General features: G+C 39.6%; 1 pseudogene; it reads left to right on the plus strand.

Moving 5' to 3' along the window:
• The first annotated feature begins 746 nt into the window (after window positions 1-746).
• The window catches only part of LOC108305509, a 32,864-nt pseudogene continuing 11,867 nt past the window's right edge, over window positions 747-21,743 (plus strand).

Consider the following 21,743-nt stretch of genomic DNA (forward strand, 5'->3'; position numbering starts at 1 on the left):
GACTCTGTCTTAAAAAAAATAAATAAAGAGGCCAGGCACAGGGACTCATGCCTGCAATCCCAGCACTGTGGGAGGCTGAGGCAGGTGGATCACTTGAGGTCAGGAGGTTGAATCAGCCTGACCAACATGGTGAAACCCCGTCTCTACTAAAAATAAAAAAATTAGCCAGGCCTGGTGGCATGAGCCTGTAGTCCCAGCTACTCATGAGGCTGAAGCACAAGAATTGCTTGAACTTGGGGAGATGGAGATTGCAATGAGCCAAGATCGTGACACTGCACTCCAGCCTGGGTGACAGAACAAGACTCTGTCATAAATAAATAAATAAATGAAAGAAAAATAATAGATATGTAATATAATAGCAAATGCATATGAACTTTTTAAGAAAAACCACAAAGCTTAAAAAAAATTCTCAGTATTTTAAGTATTTCACTTTGTCTCCTACCATCCCTGGGAGTTTACATATCTTTCCTCTGCCCTTGCAGACAAGTCCCTAATTATTTGCAAAGCAAAGGGAAGAACTGCAATTAGGTGGGCATTATTGGTACTCTGGTAATTTGCATTTGCCTTTGTTTTCACATTTCAGATCAACACATTTTAATTTTTTTTTCAGTGGAAAACAACTTTTATTAAGACCCCATCAGCTGCACAATCTGTTCCTAGCATTAAGCTGCTTCTTCTTTTGCAATTTGGTCTTTATTGAGTGGTCCCATGAATGCTTTCTTCTCTTCTATGGTCTGGAAGCGGCCATGGCCAAACTTGGAGGTGGTGTCAATGAACTTAAGGTCAATATGCCCCAGAGCCTGCCATTTGGTCTGCACCAGCAAGGACTTGTGGAGGCGAACACTCGCTTCTTGGTTCCCACCACATAGGCTTTCAGCTATGACCTATTTATTCATGGTATACACTTTATCATGTACCAAGACCTTTAATATTATATGGATTCTGTCTCTGGCCTATTTATTCAGTTGAAATTTGAGTTATAATGGCATGAGACTTAAAATTAATTGAGTAAAGCACACCACTTTAGAATAGTGCTGAGTAGTGGTCTTTACAGCCTAGTGATTCACTCCTTCTAATTTTGGCAAAGAAGGAGCCAGGACAGATCTGTATGGTACGTCCTGAAGTCTAAGGAAAAGCAGAACAACCAAACAGGGAAAGCGTCTAAAACCCTAGCAGCTCTAGAGCTTGGGGTGGCAGGAATCAGGACGACATGCAGTCACCACTTCTGGGATGGATGAGTTTTCATTTTTCAGCTTTATGTCATCCAGTCAAAACCCAAATTCCAGGGGGAATGAAATTGTCTGAGCCAGCCTGAGTCACATAATCACCAAAATCCAACAGCTTTACCAATTTAGAAGAAAAGAAAATGGATACTAAAAAAGTTACCAAGTGTTACTGGAAATGGATGCTAGGCAAGTAAAAATAATTGGAGGCCATGCAGGAAAATTCCCTGGTGTTCTTAACATGAGGTGTGCCTATTCTTCTATGCAGTTGTTATTTTTATTCCATCACATATTCTAATTACATTACTGCTACTACACAAGGAAGCTATTCACTCATTGTTGAATAAGTGAATAGATTTTGGAATGTGGCCATGGTGCCAAGTTTTTAATAATTCTAGCAGTTTTTTAAATGATTATCTTGGATGTTTTTTTTCAGTTAGAGTCTCACTCTGTCGCCTAGACTGGAGTGCAGTATCATGATCTCAGCTCACTGCAACCTCTGCCTCCCGGGTTCAAGCCATTCTCTTGCCTTAGCCTCCTGAGTAGCTGGGATTACAGGCTCCTGCCACCATACCCTGCTAATTGTTGTATTTTCAGTAGAGATGAGGTTTCACCATGTTGGCCAGACTGGACTCGACCTCCTGACCTCAAGTGATCCACCTGCCTCGGCCTCCCAAAGTGCTGGGATTACAGGTGTGAGCCACTGTGCCTGGATGATTATCTTGGATTTTTAAGTGGACAATATTATCTGCAAATAGTAACTGTTTTGATGAGTTTGTGTCCTTTGTAGGGACATGGATGAACCTGGAAACCATCATTCTCAGCAAACTGACAGAAGAGCAGAAGATCAAATGCCGCATGTTCTCACTCATAGGCGGGTGTCGAACAATGAGAACACATGGACACAGGGAGGGGAGCACTACCCACCGGGGTCAGTTGGGGGGAAACAGGGGAGGGACGGTGCGGGGTGGGGAGTAGGGGAGAGACAGCAAGGGGAGAGATGCCAGATGTAAGTGATGGGGAAGAAGGCAGCAAACCACACTGCCACGTGTGTACCTATGCAACAATCTTGCATGTTCTTCACATGTACCCCAAAACCTAAAATGCAATAAAATAAATAAATGGAAAAAAAAAGTAACTGTTTTGCTTCCTCTCAATACCTTTATTTTTGTTTTATGTTTTATTACCCTAAAACTTCCAGATTGATCTTAATAATTATAGTAATTTTAGACTATCTTGTTTTCCTATTTATTTCTTTTATTATAAATGTTCTACATATCTACTGAAAACCAAATTTGAACCATACAGAAGAAACTGAGGGGTTAAAGCTACCCTCCCTTTACAGATCTTTTAAACTGCACCCCATAGTTACAAACCCCTTGAATATGTTTATCACCCTTTTCTATACATAGAAAATAACATATCACATATTACCTTCATTATGTTACATAATGTCACCTTTTATCCAAAATAAATTTTTTCCTCTTTCTTTCAAAATAGATTATTGTGTTTGCATTTCTTTTTAATTTTTAAATATGAAATAATTGTCTCTTGCTTTCAATAATTAGGGCATGTGGCTGGGCACGATGGCTCATGCCTGTAATCCCAGCACTTTGGGAGGTGGAGGCAGGCAGATTGCTTGAGCTCAAGAACTCTAGACCAGCCTGGGCAACGTGGCAAAACCCCCTCTTTGCTCATCTACAAAAATACAAGAATTAGCCAGGTGTAGTGGCATGTGCCTGTGGTCCTAGCTTCTTGGAAGGCTGAGGTGGGAGAAGTGCTTATGCCTGGGAGGTGGAGGTTGCAGTGAGCTGAGATTGTGCCACTGTGTTCTAACCTGGATGACAGAGTGAGACTCCATCTCAAAACAACAACAACAACAACAACAACAAAAATCAGGACCTGAACCATCTAGCAGGAATGTTCTTGTTCTTAAATTCTTGATTATGATTTACTTTTCAAATTAATCATCCACAGGTCTTGTAGTTATTCAGGAACTGTACTTTAACGTGTTCTATGTGTTGGGAACAGAGCATTTATTATTTCTATGTGTTGGAAATATTTCCAGTCCTCTTCTTTAGATATTTTGAAATATACAATACATTGTTATTAACTATAGTCACATTACTATGCTATTGAATATTAGAACGTATTCCTTCTAACTGTGTGTTTGCACCCATCGGCATGCCACTAGACATTCCTCATTCTCCAACACACACACCCTTCCCAGCCTCTGGTAACTATCATTCTACTTTCTACCTCTGTGAGATTAATTTTTGTAGCTTCCACATATGACTGGGAACATGCAACACTTGGCTTTCCATGTCTGGCTTATTTCATTTAACACAGTGACCTCCAGTTCCATCCATGTTGATGCAAATAACAGGATTTCATTCTTTTTATGGCCAAATAGTGTTCCATTGTGTATATATGCCTTTAATTTATCCATTCACCCATTGACAGATGCTTAGGTTGATTCTACATCTTTGCCATTGTGAATAGTGCTGTAATAAACATGGAGACGGAGGTATCTCTTTGATATACTGATTCCCTTTCCTTTGGATAAATACCCAGTCATGGGATTGCCAGATCATATGAGAGCCCTATTTTTAGTTTTTTGAGAAATCTGCATACTGTTTTCTGCAGTGGGTGTACAAATTTACATTCCCACAACAGTAAATGAGAGTTCCCTTTTCCCCACATCTTCACCAGCATCTGTTATTTTTTTTTCTTTTTGATAGTAGCCATTCTAACCGGGATAAAATGATAGCCCATTGTACTTTTGATTTGCATTTCTCTGAGGATTAGAGATGTTGAGCATCTTTTTCAGATACTTGTAGGCCATTTGCATATCTTCTTTAGAGAAATGTCTATTCAGATCCTTTGCCCACTTTTTAGTGGGATAGTTTATTTATTTGCTGTTAAATTGTTTGAGTTCCTTGTGTATTCTTGGCATTAGTCCCTTGTTGGATGGATAGTTTGTGAATATTTTCTCCTACTCCACAGGTTGCCTTTTCACTCTGCTGAGTGTGCTCTTGGCTGAGCAGAAACTTTTAGTTTAGTATAGTCGCACTTGCCTGTTTTTGTTTTTGTTGCCTGTGCTTTTGAGGTCGTAGCTATTTGAGGTCATTTCGGAGGTTTTTCGTTGTTGTTGCTGTTGTTGTTTTGAGACAGAGTCTCGCTCCTTTGCCAGGCACCAGGATGGAGTGCAGTGGCGCGATCTGGGCTCATTATCGACCTCCGCCTCCCAGGTTCAAGCAATTCTCCTGCCTCAGCCTCCCAAGTAGCTGGGACTACAGGAGCGCACCGCCACGCCCAGCTAATTTTTATATTTTTAATAGAAATGCGGTTTCATATTTTTGGTAGACACGGGGCTTCACCATGTTGGCCAGGGTGGTCTCACTCTCTTGACATCGTGATCCACCCGCTTGGCCACCCAAAGTAGTTTTGGAGTTTTAAGTAACAGCATTGTCATCCTCCCAGTAAGATTTGGGAGTGACAGGTTGTCTGACTACCTGAGAGACTGGGGCATTCAGTCCCTTCCAATATATTTTTTTGAACTTCCTGCCATTTGTAAGGACTATGCCAAGGATACCTGCTGCCTCTAATGTACACAGCACTCTTTTTACCTTTCTACTGTATCAGCATTCAAATTTCCCTTTCCAAATACACCTTCTCCTCATTATTAATGGGCACACCAGATGGGGCTACTAGCCCCACACATACTCCAAGAATAGGCATTTAATTCAGTAGGGGTTAATCAATCAGTATGATTCTCTATTTGCCAAGGCTGGTAAATTAACTGAATATAAGACTGGAGTTATTGGTTGCCATCTTTGCCTCCAGGGGGAAAGACTTGCCAGAGAATGGGATCAAAATAAATGAGAACAGAATCAATACACAGCACAAGGTAGAATTCCAATGGTATTGTGTGAGCACTTGGGGCCTGCAGTATCTGAGCATAACTTATTCCTGCAGTTTTTGTTTTCCTGAAATTACGAATTATTCTTTTTGCCAAGTTTGCTTGAGTTGGCAATTTTTCATTTACAACAAAAGATCACTGATAACACAAATTTGGTCCTTAATTGAGATTTCATCTGCAGAGCGTTGTAGAAAAAGAGATGGAGAATTGAATTTAAGACTAGTTTAAGTTTCAAGCTCTGTCACTTGTCTGTTGGTTAACATTGGATACATCATTTCTGAGCCTTATTCGTTACCTTTAAAATGAGATAAGATTCTACTTACTTTGCAGGTCTGTGAACATCGAATATGAAATCTATTTGAAAGTGCTTTGTGAATTATAAAGCATTCTGGAAAAGTAAGCAATTAATGTTCAATTATGCTATTTTGCCTCATTCCAAAGAGAAATATTGCCTGTTTCTTTTGTCATAAAGGTTGGTGTCAATTGACTGTTTTGTTTTAGGTAAAACTATTTTGTTTTATCCCTCTAGTTAAAAATTTAGGTATGACTTAAATTTTTCCTATTTTTCCCCACTGATATTTTTAATTAAAATAATAGGACGCTTATACTCAAAACATGTCCTGTAATAAATGGTACAATGTCTGGAATTTGCAAGATGAGGAGTAGCAGAATAGTGAATAGGGGTATAGATGCAAGAAATTGGCTGTGGGTTAATTACTGGTAAAGGTAAGAAATGGCTATATGAGTATTCTTCATTCAATTTTCTCTACCTTTATATATATTAGAAATTTTCCATAACGAAGACATAAAAATTTCCTGAAACTCTAAGGGGACATTTTATAAGCTATAAATGGACTAGATTTATTTATTCAACTCATAATTCCAAAGATTAATATAGAAATATCCCAGCTAGAACTAACAAAGAGAAAAACAGGGCCTGCCAATGATGTAATAGTGATGAGAGTTTAATACAAATATAACTGGCATAATCACCATTATAACACATGGTTAGAATCCCAACACCATATTAAACTTAAACTTTGAATTGTCTTTTACTCTATATAGTGTTTATACCTATGCCTTTATTGGAAAATATAAAGAAAAAAAGCAAAGGAACATTCTTAAAGAATATCAGCACTTCCCTCAAACCAGAAGATCCTCCTCTGCCTTCAGAATCTACATTCAAATCCTACTAAATGGATGACCATCTAGCCTGTTCAGCAGGGTGTCACTGAAACTCATGTGGGAAATTTGAAAGAATCTGGGGTTTGGAGAAAAATGTACTGTAATGGACTGAAATATGAAATATCAGCTCAACTATTTATTGGTTTGTGTTGGCAAGTCATTTAACCTCACTAAACCTTAGTCATGTTTAAAATGGAAACAATAGTAATCTTTACCTATGAGGATGCCAAATGTGGCACATGGAGGTGAAAGAGCTTTATAAATTGTAGCAGTTTATAAAGCTAATTGGTTATTGTTATTATTGTTGTTTTTGGAGGAACATTTTCATGGTAAAATGTTTCAAAGTCCTTATGTTCTGAATATATTCCTTATGTTCAGAATATTTTCTTTAAAGTTACCTAAATTGGCAGGGCGTGGTGGCTCACACCTGTAATCCAAGCACTTTGGAAGGCTGAGGCAGGTGGATCACTTGAGGTCAGGAGTTTGAGACCAGCTTGGCCAAAATGGTGAAACCCTGTCTCTACTAAAATACAAAAATTAGCCAGGTCTGGTGGCGGGTGCCTGTAATCCCAGCTACTGGGGAGTCTGAGGCAGAAGAATTGCTTGAACCCGTGAGAAAGAGGTTGCAGTGAGCCAAGATTGCACCACCGCACTCCTGTCTGGGTGACAGAGTGAGACTCTCTCACAAAACAAAACAAAAACAAAGTTACCTAAATTGCTCCTGCAAAAATTACAGACCATTCTTCTTCACTCTTTAGTGAAAATGAATAGGTCCATTCAGTGTTATTCATGGAGCATTCCATCAAAAATCACAGACTTAAACATGCATGTGCTAGAAGGAGACTTGGCAATCAGTCCAGACTGCTCATTTCAGACGAGGAAACTGAGGTCCACAGTACTCAAACATCAGTCAGGATGATACAGCTAGTACCTGAACTGAAATCTAAGTCTCTGGATTCTAGGTTAACGTCTACAACAGCATACTATATTTAAAAAGTTGGGGGAGGAACGCTGTAACCAAGATGCCCTTTTTCTACATTACTGTTTAGCAGATGCGCCCCTTGGTACACAGGTTGTTTTTTTGGGAGTTTTTTGTTTGTTTGTTTGTTTGTTTGAGACAGAGTCTTCCTCTGTCAAAAACACAATTTCTTCAAGATGTAAATAAATGTTACACATAAAAGGGCTTCAGAGATAAATTTGTGAAATGTTGATTTGATATTAAGCGAGGTTATTTACAGAGACCCCTCAAAGCTTGCACCAATATACTATTACATTTTAAATAAAAAAAAAGAGAGCAGAATTTCACAAAAATGTTTCACCACAGGAGTGTTATTTCTGTACACAGACTCCAGAGCCATATGGCCTTCTTTGTTTACATGTTGCCTCTAGTAACTGTGGCATCTTGGACAAGTCACCTAATCATTCTGTGCCTCACTTTCTGCATCTGAAAAGTTGGAATAATAAAGGTACCTACTTTATTGGGTAGCTGTGAAGCTTCAATGGGTTAACATGAGTGAAGTGTTTCCAGCAGTACCTGCCTCATAGTAAACACCACAAAGTTTCACTATTGTTAGAGCATTAGTTTTGTGTTGCTGTTTATTCCTGTTGTTGTTATTTTAGAGGACTACACGTTTACATCTCAGTGATTGAGAACAAATGGGGAAACGTGAGAAACTGTGCTATATCTTGGTCAGTAGTTATCCAACCTAGTGGATCTGAAAACTGCAGATTTCCATCCCTCCCACCTGAGATCCTGATGCCACTGGTCTGTGATGGAAACCAGGAATTTGCCTTTTAAATGCACCTCTGACAATTCCTATGATCACTGCGGTATAGGAGCCACTTATTCTATCAATGTCATTTCTTTACACTTCTTACTTAAGGCCTGTCTTTCAAAACTCTAGGAAAGCTTTTCCCTTCAGCATGTGAGAACTTTGGAGGTTTAGTAAGAGACAAGAGAGAGTACAGAATCCCAGAACGGCTAGTGGACTTATCCATGGCACCAGCAATTGAACCAGTCTGTTAAACTACTCATTTATTACAGCGGTTTAAGGCAGCTGCAAGGAAACATGAGTGAAGCCTTCCAAAATGGATATTAGTATCTCACGGTCTGGAGCAGTGTGGAGAAGGGTAACAAAATGGATCAGGGGCAGGGGAAGAGTCAACAACAAAATAATTTGCACCAAAGATAAAGGCATTGACTGTTTTCTAGATGTTGTCAGTATCCCTGCCACACACGCTATACCATTTTGCAATCCCAACAACAACAAGCAGTAATGACTGTTTTTCCGACGTCTCCCCAAAAGAATGAACTGTCGCACCTTTGGCTTTCTGCCTATCAGGGTGAAATATGGTATGTTAGTATAATTTTAATTTGTATGGCCTTAATTTGCATATTTCTTCATATGTTTAGGGATATTTGTATTTATTTTTCTGTGAACTATATGGCTTTGAATTCTCTTTGTCTCAAGCATAAGCTGTTCCATAACAGCTTGTCCTATTATGGGCTATGTTCATAAACCACCAAAAGAGTTACAGAAAATAGAATGAAATATAGTCATGTCCAGGATCACTTGCCCTTCTCATTGCTAGAGGAACCAACAGAACTCCAAAGAGAACTTATAGCTGTTCCTTAACTGGAGTAGACCAGGCTATTCCCTGGTTCACCCTAGTAGCAACAGCCAGCTTTCTTCCTCAGGCAAACCAAAATATCATAAGTCCCTTGTTTGGAGAAATAGAAGACTGGGCCTACATGTTTAAGGGGGTCTATATTATCTGCCATTTTCTTAATGTTGGAAGGAAACATAGATTGACTTCAAAATGTTATATTTTTTCATATAACAAAGAGAAATGCTATGATGAATCAAACAAATCAAGAGATTCATTTCACACAATTATGTTATTTTGTAAACTGAATATGGCTACTTAACATATTGTGAAAATTGAATTTCTTGTGGTACTTAAGCACTGAATTGATTAAAACTCCTCTAATTCAAAAATGTTATCTATCTACTGAGCATAATATATTTATAAAAGGTCTGAGAAAATGGCCCTATTTTTAATTATGTTTTGTTATTGTGTTAATTACATTGGCTGACAAAATTAGAGCTTAGTTTTTACACTTGTTGGAGAAGGTGGAGTCATGCATAACTACAAATGAACCCAACATGGGAAAAGTCACTGGTTTCAGCTGATATGGAATTAATTTATACTCTGAAAAGCTTACTAACTAGAAGGTGCTTGAAAGCTATTATATTGATTATAATATCATAAATATCTAAAATAATGGATTTTTTTTCCCTGAGCACATACATATTTTCTCTCCCTTTTATTCCTAATGCAGGGGTAAGCAGAAAGGACACTATTATCTAGCCACTCCACATGGGCGCTAATCCAATAAAAGGGACACAGACACTAAAGAATGATCATACAAAATACTAAATATATCATTTCCCATTAGCACAGCACACATCTTATTCCTGGTAGTAGAAATTAGGCCATGCTAATGTGAAAGTCCAATAATGAGAGCATAAAAATTAATACACATCACTAAGATGAGTTTCAAGTTTCCAAGAATCAACCTAATTCTCTTTTTAATATGCAAACTGGTAGAAGATGCTAAGAGACTTTTGGTGAAAGAAGAAGAAAGAATAATGTGATGGTTAATTTTATCTGTCAATATGGCTGAGCCACACTACCCAGACGTATGGTCAAACACTATTCTAAATGTTTCTGTAAAGATTTCTTTTAGACAAGATTAACATTTACCACAGTAGACTTTGAGCAAAGCTGATTATCCTCTATAATGTGGGTGGGCCTCATCCAATCAGTTGAAGGCTTTAATAGAAAAGGACTGTACTTGGCCGGGCACTGTGGCTCACACCTGTGACTCTAGCACTTGGGGAGGCCAGGGTGGGCAGATCACTTGAGGTCAGGAGTTCGAGACCAGCTTGGCCAACATGGTGAAACCTTGTCTCTACTAAAAATATAAAAAAATTAGCCAGGCATGGTGGTGCACACCTGTAATCCCAGCTACCTAGGAGGCTGAGGCAAGAGAATTGCCTGAACCCAGGAGGCAGAGGTTGCAGTGAGCTGAGATCACACCACTGTGCTCTAGCTTGTGTGACAGAAGGAGACCCTGTCTCAAAAAACAAACAAACAAAAACAAGAAAGAACAAGTCTGAACTCTCCCAAAGAAGAAATTCTGCCAGCAGATTGCTTTTATACTCATACTGCAGTATCACCTCTTTCCTGAGTGTACAGCCAGCCAGCAGCTTACCCTGCAGATTTCAGACTTGCCTGTCTCCTCCATAATTGTATAAGCTAAGCTAATTCCTTGAAATAAATCTCTGGAGTGGGGCATCCAAAATGGCCAGTTAGAAGCAGCTTCGGTCGGCACTCAAGGAAAGGAATGCAAAGGAGTGAGTAAATTTAGCCCCTTCCACTGTATATCCAGGTTCTCACATTGAAACTATCTAGGCAAACAACTCAAACCACAAACAGTGAAGCTGGTGGGAGCAGGGAGGACAACAGCCCAACCAGGAGCAGCACGGAGCCAAAGGAACCCCCACCCCTACCAAGGGAAGCAGTGAGTAATTGTGCAACACAATCTGGGAAACCATGCTCCTCCCACAGATCTTTGCAATCAGTGGATCAGGAGATCCCCTCATGAGCTCATGCCACTGGGCTTTGTGGCCAATATTGGTAGAGCAGCCGCTCAGGCACACAGAGTTTTAAATACTGCAGTCCCAGGATCCCCGGTCAGCTGGGAAATCCACCTGCACATATCTCTAGGAAGGGGGCTGAATCCAGGGAGCCAAGCAGCCTTGTTCTGCAGGTCCCACAATCATGACGCCACACAAGTTAAGTCCCACTGGCTTGGAATTCCAGCCAGCTGATGGCAACAGGCTGAAATCTGCCTGAGACGGGTCTGAGTTCCCAAGAAGAATAGGCAGTCGCTTTCTCTGCAGTTTGGTCAACTCAGCCATTCTAGCCTGCCAGCTTTGGAGAACACAAATGGTCTAGACAAGGAAGGGTTCCCCCCAACACAGAACACCTGCTCTACCAAAAAGCAACCAGACTACTTTATGCTGGTTGCTGATCCTCTTCCTCCTGACTGGGTGAGACCTCCTAACAGGGGTCTCCAGCTACCTCCTACAGGTATGTTTGGGAAGCAACAGGTCAGTACACCCCTAAGATGAAGCTTCCAGAGGAAGGAGGGGGCTGCCATCTTTGCTGTTTCACAGCCTTTCTTGGTGATACCTCCAGGTATGGAAAAACTGAGGTAACTAAGGTCTGGAGTGAACTTCCAGCAAACATAGCAGCTCTATGATAGAGTAGCCTGACTGTTAAAAGAAAAACAAATAAACAGAAAAAAACAACCACCACAAAGACTCTACAAAAAAACCCATTCAAAGGTCAGTGACCTCAAAGATCAAAGGTAAATAATCCCGCAAAGATGAGAAAAAAATTAATGCAAAAGTGCTGAAAACTCAGAAAGTCAGAGTGCCTCTTCTCCTCCAAATGGCCACAACATCTCTCCAGCAAGGGCACAGCACTAGGCTGAGGCTGAAATGACTGAATTGACAGAAGTAGGCCTCAGAAGGTGGATAGTAACAAACTTCACTGAGCTAAAGAAGTATTTTGTAACCCAACGTAAAGAAGTTAAAAATCAGGATAAAACAATATAGGAGCTGACAGCAAGAATAGCCAGTTTAGAGAGGAAAATAACCAACTTGATGGAGCTGAAAAGCACAACACAAGAACTTCACAGTGCAATCACAAGTATCAATAGCAGAATAGACCAAGCAGAAGAAAGAATCTCAGAACTTGAAGACTGTCTTTCTGAAATAAGATAGGCAGACAAGAATAGAGAAAAAAAAAGGAATAAAAAAGAATGAACAAAACCTCTTGGAAATATGGAGTTATTTAGAAAGACTAAACCTACAAGTGATTGGGGTACCTGAAAGAGGCCAGAAGAATGGAACCAAGTTAGAAAACATGCTTCAGGATATCATTCAGTAGAACATCCCAACCTAGCAAGATAGGCAATATTCAAATTCAGGAACTGCAGAGAACCCCAGTGTATTAGTCTGTTCTCATACTGCTAATAAAGATATATCTGCGACTGGGTAGTTTATAAGGAAAGAGGTTTAATTGACTTACAGTTCCACATGGCTGGGAGGACTCACAATTGAAGCAGAAGATGAATGAGGAGCAAAATCACATCTTACATGGCAGCAGGCAAGAGAGCATGTGTATGGGAACTCCCCTTTAGCATCAGATCTCAGATATTGTGGGACTTATTATCATGAGTACAGCATGGGAAAGACCCGCCCCCATGATTCAATTGCCTCCCACCACATCCCTCCCATGACACATGGGAATTATAAGAGCTAGAATTCAAGATGATATTTGGGTGAGAGCACAGCCAAATCATATCACCTAGTAAAATGCTCCACAAAAAGATCAGTCCCAAGACACATAATTATCAGATTTGCCAAGGTCAAAATGAAAGAAAAAATGTTAGGGTACAGACAGAGAGAAAGACCGGGTTATCTGCAAAGGGAAGCCATCAGACTAACAGCAGATCTCTCAGCAGAAACCCTATAAATCAAAAGAGAGTGGGGGCCAATATTTAACATTCTTAAAATAATTTTTAACCCAGAATTTTATATCCTACCAAACTAGGTTTCATAAGCAATGGAGATATAAAATCCTTTTCAGACAAGCAAATTCTGAAGAAATTCATCACCACCAGGCCTGCCTTGCAAGAGCTCCTGAAGAAAGCAGTAAATATGGAAAGGAAAAACTGGTACCAGCCACTACAAAAACACTTTGAGGTACACAGACCAGTGACACTATGAAGCAACTGTATCAACAAGTCTGCAAAATAACCAGTCAGCATCATAATGACAGAATCAAATTCACATATAACAATACTAACGTCAAATGTAAATGGGCTAAGTGCCACAATTAAAAGACACAGAATGGCGAACTAGATAAAGAGCTAAAACTCCTGGGATACTGTCTACAAGAGACGCATCTCAAGTGCAAAGACACACATAGGTTCAAAATAAAGGGATAGAGGAAAAAGTACCAAGCAAATGGAAAACAGAAAAAAGCAAGGGTCACAATTCTAGTTTATGACAAAATAGAATTTAAACCAACAGAGATTAAAAAAAAAAAAAGTAGGAGTACTCAGATTCATAAAGGAAGTTCGTAGAGACCTACAAAGAGCTTAGACTTCCACAAAATAAGAGTGGGAGACATTATCGCCCCACTAACAATATTAGACACATCATCAAGACAGAAAATTATCAAAGATATTCAGGACCTGAACTCAGCTCTAGATCAAATGGACTTAAAAGCTATCTCCAGAAATCTCCACCCCACAACAACAGAATATACATCCTTCTCGTTGCCACACAGCGTTTAATCTAAAATTGATCACATATTCAGAAGTAAAACATTCCTCAGCAAATGAAAAATAGCTGAAATCATAACAAACAGCCTTCTCAGACCACAGTGCAATCCAATTAGAACTCAAATTTAAGAAACTAACTAGAAACCACACAACTATGGCAGAAATTGAACAACTTGCTCCCGAACACCACCTAAGTAAATAATAAAATTAAGGCAGAAATTAAGAAGTTCTTTGAAACTAATGAGAACAGAGAAAATATGGCAGTCTCTGGGATGCAGCTAAGTGTTAAGACGGAAATTTATAGCACTGAATGTCCACATCTAAAAGCTAGAAAGATATGAAGTTAATAACCTAACCTCACAACCAAAATAACAAAAGAACCAAGAGCAAACAAACCCCAAAGCTAGCAGAAAACAAGAAATAACCAAGATCAGAGCTGAACTGAAGGAGACAGAGACATGAAAACCCCTACAAAAAAAAAAAAATCAATGAATCCAGGAGCTGGTTTTTTTTTCCAAAAATTAATAAAATAGAACACTAAGCTGCACTAATGAGAAAAGAGAAGAATTAAACACAATCAGAAATGATAAGGGGGGTTTTACCACTGACCCCACAGATATACAAACAACCATTAGAAAATACTATAAACACCTCTATGCACATGAACTACAAAATCTAGAAGAAATGAATAAATTCCTTGACACATACATCCTCCTAATACTGAACCAGGAAGAAATTGAATCCTTGAATAGACCAATAATGAGTTCTGGAACTGAGGTAATAATAAATAGTCTACCAACCAAAAAAAAAAAAAAAAAAAAAAAAACAGGGCTAGATGTACTCACAGCTGAATTCTACCAGCGGTACAAAGAAGAGCTGGTACCATTTCTACTGAAAGTATGCCAAACAAAACTGAAAAAGAAGGACTCCTCCCTAACTCATTGCATGAGGCCAGCATCACTCTGATACCAAAGCCTGGCAGAGATACAACAAAAAAAAAGAAAACTTCAAGCCAATATTCTTGATGAACATCAATGTAAAAATCCTCAGTAAAATATTGGAAAGCTGAATCCAGCAGCACATCAAAAAGCTTATCCACCATTATCAAACTGGCTCCATCCCTGGGATGCAAGCTTGGTTCAACATCACAAATCAATAAATGTGATTCATATTAATAACATAAAATAACTAAAGACAAAAAACCCATGATTATCTCAATAGATACAGAGAAGGCCTTCAGTAAAATTCAACACTGTTTCATGTTAACAACTCTAAATAAACTAAGTGTTGAAGGAACATTCCTTAAAATAATAAGAGCATGACAAACCCACAGCCAATATCATACTGAATGGACAAAAGCTAGAAGAATTCCCCTTGAAAAACAGCACAAGGCAGGGATGCCCTCTCTCATCACTCCTATTCAACTGCTCAACATAGTATTGGATGTTCTGGCCAGGGAAACCAGGCAAGAAAAATAAATAAGCGGTATTCAAATAGGAAAGGAGGAAGCCAAATTATCTTTGTTTTCAGGCCAGGTGCAGTGGCTTATGCCTGTAATCCCAGCATTTTGGGAGGCTGAGGTGGGTGGATCACCTGAGGTCAGGAGTTTAAGACCAGCCTGGCCAACATGGCAAAACCCCATCTCTACTAAAATATAAAAATTAGTCAGGCATGGTGACATATGCCTATAGTTCCAGCTACTTGAGATATTCAGGCAAGAGAATCACTTTAGCCCAGAGGCAAAGGTTGCAGTGATCCAAGATCATGCCACTGCCCTCCAGCCTGGACAACAGCTGAGACTCCATCTCAATAAAATTAATATTATTATTATGTGCAGATGACATAATGCTATATCTAGAAAACCCCATCATTTCAGTCCAAAAGCTTCTTAAACTGTAACTTCAGCAGAGTCTCAGGATACAAAATTAATGTGCAAAAATCACTAGCATTTCTATACAAAGGCAAGCAGAGAATCACATCAGGAATAAATTCTCATTCACAATTGCTACAAACAGAATAAAATACCTAGGAATACAGCTAACAAGGGACATAAAGGATCTCTTCAAAGATAACTACAAACCTCTGAGCAAAGAAATCAAGAGAGGAGGCCGAGCCTGGTGGTTACGCCTGTAATCCCAGCACTTTGGGAGGCTGAGGTGGGCGGATCACAAGGTCAGGAGTTCGAGACCCACCAGACCAATATGGTGAAACCCTGTCTCTGCTACAAATACAAAAATTAGCTAGGCATGGTGGCACACGCCTGTAATCCCAGCTGCTCAGGAGGCTGAGGCAGGAGAATCTCTTGAACCCAGGAGGCGGAGGTTGCAGTCAGCTGAGATTGTGCCACTGCACTCCAGCCTGGGCAACAGAGCAAGACTCCATCCCAAAAAAAATTCAAAAAAAAAAAAAAAAAAAGAGAGGACTCACAGAAAAACATCCCATCCTCATTGGATAGGAAGAATAAATATTATGAAAATAGCCTCATTACCCAAGGTAATTTTTAGATTTTATGCTATTCACATTAAACTACCATTGATGTTCCTCACAGAATTAGAAAAAAAAACTATTTTAAAATTCATATAAACCAAAAAAGAGCCCATATAGCCAAGGCAATCCTACGCAAAAAGAACAAAGCTGGAGGCATCACACTACCCGACTTTATACTACAAGTCTACAGTAACCAAAACAGCATAATACTTCTACAAAAACAGACACATAGACCAATGTAACAGAATAGAAATCACAGAAATAAGATCGCACATCTACAACCATCTAATCTTCTACAAACCTTTTGATTGGGACATGTAGCCTGTTTACATTTAAGGTTAATATTGTTATGTGTGAATTTGATCCCGGCATCATGATGCTAGCTGCTTATTTTTCCCATTAGTTGATGCAGTTTCTTCATAGTGTCAATGGTCTTTGCAATTTGGAATGCTGTTGCGGTGGCTGGTACTTGTTGTTCCTTTCCATTTTTAGTGCTTCCTTCAGGAGCTCTTGTAAGGCAGGCCTGGTGGTAACATAATCTCTCAGCATTTGCTTGTCTGCAAAAGATTTCATTTCTCCTTCGCTTATGAAGCTTAGTTTGGCTGGATATGAAATTCTGGATTGAAAATTCTTTTCCTTAAAAATGTTGAATATTGGCCCCGACTCTCTTCTAGCTCGTAGGGTTTCTGCAGAGTGATCCACTATTAGTCTGATGGACTTTCCTTTGCGGGTGACCCGACCTTTCTGTCTGACCACACTTAACATTTTTTTCTTCATTTCAACCCTGGTGAATCTGACAATTAGGTGTCTTGGAGTTGCTCTTTTCGAGGAGTATCTTCATGGTGTTCTCTGTATTTCCTGAATTTGAATGTTGGCCTGTCTTGCTAGGTTGGGAAAGTTCTCCTGGATAATATTCTGAAGAGTGTTTTCCAACTTGGTTCCATTCTCCCCTTCACTTTCAGGTACACCAATCAAACGTAGATTTGGTCTTTTCACATAGTCCCATATTTCTTGGAGGCTTTGTTCATTTCTTTTCACTCTTTTCTCTCTAACGTTGTCTTCTCACTTTATTTCATTGAGTTGATCTTCAGTCTCTGATATTATTTCTTCCGGTTGATCGATTTAGCTATTGAAACTTGTGTTGGCTTCACGAAGTTCTTGTGTTGTATTTTTCAGCTCTGCCAGGTCATTTATGTTTTTCTCTAACCTGGTTATTCTAGTTAGCATTTTGTCTAACCTTTTTACAATGTTCTTAGCTTCCTTTCATTGGGTTAGAACATGCTCCTTTAGCTCAGAAAAGTTTGTTATTACTCACCTTCTGAAGGCTGCTTCTGTCAATTCAGCAAACTCATTCTCCATCCAGTTTTGTTCCCTTGCTGGCAAGGAGCTGTGATCTTCAAGGAGAAGAGGCATTCTGGTTTTTGAAGTTTTCAGCCTTTTTGTGCTGGTTTCTGCCCATCTTCATGGATTTATCTTTCTTTGATCTTTGAGGTCAGTGACTTTTGGATGGAGTCTCTGAGTTGACATCCTTTTGTTGCTATTGAAACTATTTCTTTCTGTTTGTTAGTTTTCCTTTTAACAGTCAGGCCTCTCTGCTGCAAATATGCTGGAGTTTGCTGGAGGTCCACTCCAGACCCTCCTTGGCTGGGAATCACCATTGGAGGCTGCAGAACAGCAAAGATGGCTGCCTGTTCCTTCCTCTGGTAGCTTTGTCCCAGATGGGTAGAAGCTAAATGCCAACCAGAGCTCTACTGTATGAGATGTCTGTCAGCTGCTACTGGGAGGTGTCTCCCAGTCAGGATACTCTGGGGTCAGGGAGCCACTTGAGGCAGTCTGTCCTTTTTCAGAGCTCAATCCTCAAATACTGTGTTGGGAAATCCACTGCTCTCTTCAGAGATGCCAGGCAGGTCTGCTGAAGCTGGACCCACTACTGCCCCTTTTCCCAGGTCTTCTGTCCCAGGAAGATGGGGGCTCTATTTATAAATCCCTGATGGGCTGCTGCCTTTTTTCAGAGATGCCCTGCCCAGTGAGGACATCTAGTGAGACAGTGCCTCCAGCTGCTGAGCTGTGTTGGTGTCTTCCCAGCTCACCTTTCCCAGTAGCCTTGCTTACACTATGGGGTTGAAACCGCCTATTTGAGCCTCAGCAATGCTGGACTCCCTTCCCCCCACTGAGCTCAAATGCCCCAGGTCGAGCTCAGACTTCTGTGCCAGCTGCGAGAATTTCAAGCCAGTTGATCTTAGCTTGCTGGTCTTAGTGAGGGTGGGATCCTCCAAGCCAGACCACTTGGCTCCCTGGCTTCAGCCCCTTTTCCAAGGGAGTGAATGGTTCTGTCTCACTGGTGTTGTAGGAGCCACTGGCATATGAAAAAAAAATGGCTGTGGCTAGCTCAGTTTCTGCTCAACCAGCCACCCAGTTTTGTGCTTGAAACTCAGGGCCCTGGTGGGTGCGTAGGTACTTCAGGGAATCTCCTGGTCTGTGGATTGTGAAGACTGTTGGAAAGGGCAGTTTCTGGGCCAAAGTGCAAGAAACAGTCCCTAATGGCTTCCCTTGGCTAGGAGAGGGAGTTCCCCAGCCCCTTGTGCTTCCCAGTGGAGGCAACACCCCATCCTGCTTTGGCTTGCTCTCCTTGGGCCACACACACTGTCCAACTAGTCCCAATGAGGTGACCAGATACCTCAGTTGAAAATATGAAAATCACCTGCCTTCTTCATCAGTCTCACTGGGAGCTGCACATCAAAATGGTTCCTATTCAGCCATCTTGCCATGGGACCTGCACAATATGATCATAACCTCATTCTAAATATTTATATTTTTTCTTATTTGTTTTATTTTGAAAACACAAAGACTTTAAGCCATTCAATGATGCTTCCACTGTATTTTAAAATTTCTTGGGTGCTCAAATGCAACATATAAAAACGTTATCAATATTCATTTTAAGATCATTTTTTCTGACTGCATATCTTTGCTCACAAAATGAATTTGTTTTATAACTTAACACATGCTCAATGTTGATTTATGATTACTTCAACCTAATATTCTGAAAGTAAGAGTAAGAAATACATAGATATACATAGTGGAAATTTAGAGTATTCTAGCTTTTATACTTCATGAATTAAGTAATGCTGTATTTGGAAATATTTATAAATGTTAGGAATAATATTTTTAACCTAGATTTTAAACAAACTTTTAAAAATAAAAGTAATATAACTCATCTTTAAAAATTTTAAAAATACTGTACATACAAGTTAAAAAATACTAGCCATAATCAGAGCAAGATTATGAACCTTAGAATATGCCTGACCCATTATCTCTATTTTTAAAAGAGTATGCTGGAGGCCATTATCTCAATCAAGTTATCACAGGAACAGAAAATCAAATACTGTTGTTTTATGTTTATGTTGTTGCCTCATGTCCACTATTGAAAAATCCAGCATTTCTGGAAGTTCTAGTTAATGCAATCAGGAGAGAAAGGGTATAAAGAGTGTACAGACTGGGGTAGAGGAAATAAAACTGACTTTGTTTTCAGATGATATGATCACCTGTGCAGAATATATGTGCCAGGCATAGTGGCTCATGTCTGTCATCCCAACAGTTTGGGAGGCCGAGGCAGACAGATCACTTGAGGCCGGGCATTCAAGGCCAGCCTGGGCAACATGGCAAAAACCACATCTATACAAAAAATACAAAAACTAACCAGGCATGGTGGCACATGCCTATAGTTCCAGCTCTCAGGAAGCTGAGCTGGGATAGATCTCTCATAGATGTGAGAACATTTACAAGTGGAAGCTATCAGGTAGTCATGGACATAAAAACAGCAACAGATACTGGAGACTACTAGAGGTGGAAGGGCAGAAAGGAGAAGAAGTTGAAAACTAACCTTTGGGTACTATGCTCAGTACCAGGGTGACAAGATCATTTGTATCCCATACCTCAGCATCACTCAATATACCAAGCCACCTCCCAAAGAAGAGATATAGATGACAAATAAGCATATGAAAAGATGTTCCACATCATATGTGATCATTAAATTAAGTGAAATTAAACAACAATGAGATTAGCCCTACAGACTTATTAGAATGGTCAAAATCCAGAACAGAAATTCTGGGGATGATTGATTGAACATAAGGAAAGTGAGAGTGAAGGAGATGTCAAGGTAAAGAGACAAAGAGCTGGTCAACTCAGTTGGAAAACAGAATCTAGTAGTCTACATAAATATAATGAAAATTGAGTGCCAATTACATGTGAAACATTTTCTGAAATATTTTACAACTTTGGAAAGTAGGTATTATTATCTCTGCTTTTTTTTTTTTTAATGGTGTCTTACTCTGTTGCCCAGGCTGGAGTACAGTGGCATGATCTCGGCTCACTGACCCTCCACCTCCCGGGTTCAAGCGATCCTCCTGCCTCAGCTGCCCTAGTAGCTGGGATTATAGGCATGAGCCACCATGCCTGGATAATTTTTGTATTTTTTAGTAGAGACAGGGTTATTCCATGTTGGCCAGGCTGGTTTCAAACTCCTGACCTCAGGTGATCCACCTGCTTCAGTCTCGTAAAGTGCTGGGATTACAGGCATGAGCCACTGTGCCCGACCTATTATCTCTATTTTTAAGAGAGTATGCTGAGGCTCAAAAAGGTTTTGCACTCTCTACTATGGTAGCCATATGTGACTATTTATTTTTAAATTTTAATTAAATTAAATAAGACCAAAAATCAAGTTCATCATTCACACTGCAAGGGCTCAGTAGCCACATATGGTCAGTAGCTGCCATATTAAACAGTGCTGTTCTAGAACATTTCCATGACAGCAAAAGTGCTATTGGACAGCCTGGTGTAAATAACTTAGCCTAATCCTGTGGTTGGTAAGTCATGGAGCTGTGGTTTGAGAGCAGATTTGTCTGACTGCAAAGCCCACTCTTTCCAATAGCAGGATGGCTTGATCTGAGAATGCACATGAAGAGCTTAAGCCTTAGGGGCCAAGCAGGTAGTTCTGGTTGAAATAGGAGCTGATGTTGTAGGAAATAAGCAATTACTAATTTATTTGCTTGATCTCCCCACAGTAAGCTTATGATTTATAGTCCATTTTTGAGTGCAAAAGGGAGTACCCTTTATAATTACACATACAAAAACAGGCATAAACCAGGAATGTACTAAGAACATGTGTTCACCCCCAATTAGGTACCACGAATGTCACGAATATACAAAAGTCATTTTAAATTTATCTTCATTTTTTTGCAATTTTTATGTAATTATTCTTTTGGCATAAAGACAAAAAAATTAAAAACCCAAATTCTTCATTGTTCAATGAACAATGAATAACTTTACTCATTAAAAGTATAACAAGAATCTTTTTTATATCATTAACCCCACTTCTACTAATAAGTCTTCAAAAAGTGACCAAGAAAATTTGCCACTGATAAATGACATTAAAATGAAAAGGAAATACATTATGACCTTTACCCAGCAATACCACTTCTTTTTTTTTCCCATTTATTTATTT

The sequence above is a fragment of the Cebus imitator genome, unplaced genomic scaffold (assembly GCF_001604975.1).
Source record: "Cebus imitator isolate Cc_AM_T3 unplaced genomic scaffold, Cebus_imitator-1.0 Scaffold64, whole genome shotgun sequence".
Taxonomy (NCBI): Eukaryota; Metazoa; Chordata; class Mammalia; order Primates; family Cebidae; genus Cebus; species Cebus imitator.